The following is a 2,500-nucleotide window of genomic DNA, read 5'->3' on the forward strand; positions in this document are numbered from 1 at the left end:
TCCCGTGCTGTCCCGTGCCGTCCCATGGCGTCCCGAGCCTTACAAGGCCGACCCACGCCTTACGAAGGTCGTCCCATGCCTTACAAGGCCGTCCCATGCGCGTCCCGTGCCTTACAAGACCGTCCCATGCCTTACGAAGGCCATCCCATGCGCGTCCCATGCCTTAGCAAGGCCGACCCATGCCTTACCAAGGCCGAACCATGCCTTACCAAGGCCGTCCCATCGATCTCGGAGAAAGTACATCATCATGACATCGGAATACGGCCCCAACATCGATCTCGGAGAAAGTACATCATCATAACATCGGATCGGATGTGTATCCATCGAAGTTCCATCGACACTTCGAGAAGATCGAACATAGCTTCCTAGCATGTTAAAGGTTCGGTGCTAATGGGGACATAAAGATCCCACGACGTTCCAAACGAAAGTAAAGTGTTCCGTGCGTGTGAACTACGTTGTCCCATGTGCCGGCTCTCGACTCCTAAGATGTCCCATGTAAATGCCCTTCGTGGGAAAGAATGTCCCGTGCAACGTCCCTTGATGATCCCCATAAGGTGTCCCATGTGCGTCCCATGATGTCCCATGCGCGTCCCGTGCCGTCCGAGCCTCACCAAGGCCGTCCCATGCGCGTCCCGTGCCGTCCGAGCCTCACCAAGGCCGTCCCATGCGCGTCTCGTGCCGTCCCGAGCTGTGCCGAGGCCGTCCCGTGCTGTCCCATGCCGTCCCGAGCCTCGCCAAGGCCGTCCCGTGCCGTCCGAGCTGTGCCGAGGCCGTCCCGTGCCGTCCCGTGCTGTCCCATGCCGTCCCGAGCCTCGCCAAGGCCGTCCCGTGCCGTCCGAGCTGTGCCGAGGCCGTCCCGTGCCGTCCCGTGCTGTCCCATGCCGTCCCGAGCCTCGCCAAGGCCGTCCCGTGCCGTCCGAGCTGTGCCGAGGCCGTCCCGTGCCGTCCCGTGCTGTCCCATGCCGTCCCGAGCCTCGCCAAGGCCGTCCCATGCGCGTCCCGTGCCGTCCGAGCTGTGCCGAGGCCGTCCCGTGCTGTCCCATGCCGTCCCGAGCCTCGCCAAGGCCGTCCCATGCGCGTCCCGTGCCGTCCGAGCCTCACAAAGGCCGTCCCAGGCCGTCCCGTGCCGTCCCATGCGCGTCCCGTGCCGTCCGAGCCTCACCAGGGCCGTGACATGCCGTCCCGAGCCTGACCAAGGCCGTCCCGAGCCTCACCAAGGCCGTCCCATGCGCGTCCCGAGCTGTCCCATGCCGTCCCGAGCCTTAGCAAGGCCGTCCCATTCGCGTCCCGTGCTGTCCCATGCCGTCCCGAGCCTTAGCAAGGCCGTCCCATTCGCGTCCCGTGCCGTCCCATGCGCGTCCCGTGCTGTCCCGTGCCGTCCCGAGCCTGACCAATGCTGTCCCGTGCGCGTCCCATTCTTTTGGCTCGGCTGGCCCGTGCATTCTATGGGGTCGTGGGACATTTCGAAATCCACCCGGGCCATTTCGACTCTCTCTTCATTAATACTATTGAGGTATTATTTATGAATTATTGGAGAAAAGAAACGGAAGAAAATATTTTTTTTTCTATTTTTTATGAATTTTCCGGTGTTTATTCACTTAAAAATTCATAGAAAAATAAATATTTATCGGAATCGCTATTATAATATATCAAAAAAATCCTTGCGAAAAGACCTTTCCAACGAGTATAAGTTTGCTGGATTCCGACGAGTAACGAAGGAGTAAAGGCCCAGTATGCTTGGTTAAAAAATTGATGTTTCCTTGTGAAAATAGGAAAAACAATAACTTTGCACTATAAGGGGGAGGGTTGAGCTCCTTCCCCAGAGCGTGCACAGCACTTGTGCTGGCACGTTCCCTAGTGCTCGCCAAGCACCATAGGGCATCCAAAGGGCAAAGCTCGGCCTACTACATGATGGGAAGCTTCTAATATGTCGGAATACGAAGAGATTTCGTGCGACCCGAAGCTCGGCTCGGGCGTCCCGGCCTGTGCCGAGCTGTGCCGAGCGCGTCCCAGGCCGTCCCGAGCCAAGTCTCGGGCGTCCCAGGCCGGCCCGAGCAAAGTCTCGGACGTCCCAGGCCGTCCCGAGCTGTGTCGAGGCCGTCCCAGGGCGTCCCGAGCTGGAGCGAGGGCGTCCCAGGCCGTCCCGAGCCAAGTCTCGGGCGTCCCAGGCCGTCCCGAGCAAAGTCTCGGACGTCCCAGGCCGTCCCGAGCAAAGTCTCGGGCGTCCCAGGCCGTCCCGAGCTGTGCCGAGGCCGTCCCAGGCCGTCCCGAGCTGTGGCAAGGGCGTCCCAGGCCGTCCCGAGCAAAGTCTCGGGCGTCCCATGCCGTCCCGAGCTGTGGCAAGGGCGTCCCAGGCCGTCCCGTGCTGTGCCGAGGCCGTCCCGAGCCTAGTCTCGGGCGTCCCAGGCCGTCCCGAGCTATGGCGAGGGCGTCCCAGGCCGTCCCGAGCCAAGTCTCGGGCGTACCTGGCCGTCTCGAGCTGTAGCGAGGGCGTCCCATG

This window comes from Eschscholzia californica, unplaced genomic scaffold (assembly GCF_041429995.1).
Source record: "Eschscholzia californica isolate CP2 unplaced genomic scaffold, dmEscCali1.0.p SCAF_247, whole genome shotgun sequence".
NCBI lineage: Eukaryota > Viridiplantae > Streptophyta > Magnoliopsida > Ranunculales > Papaveraceae > Eschscholzia > Eschscholzia californica.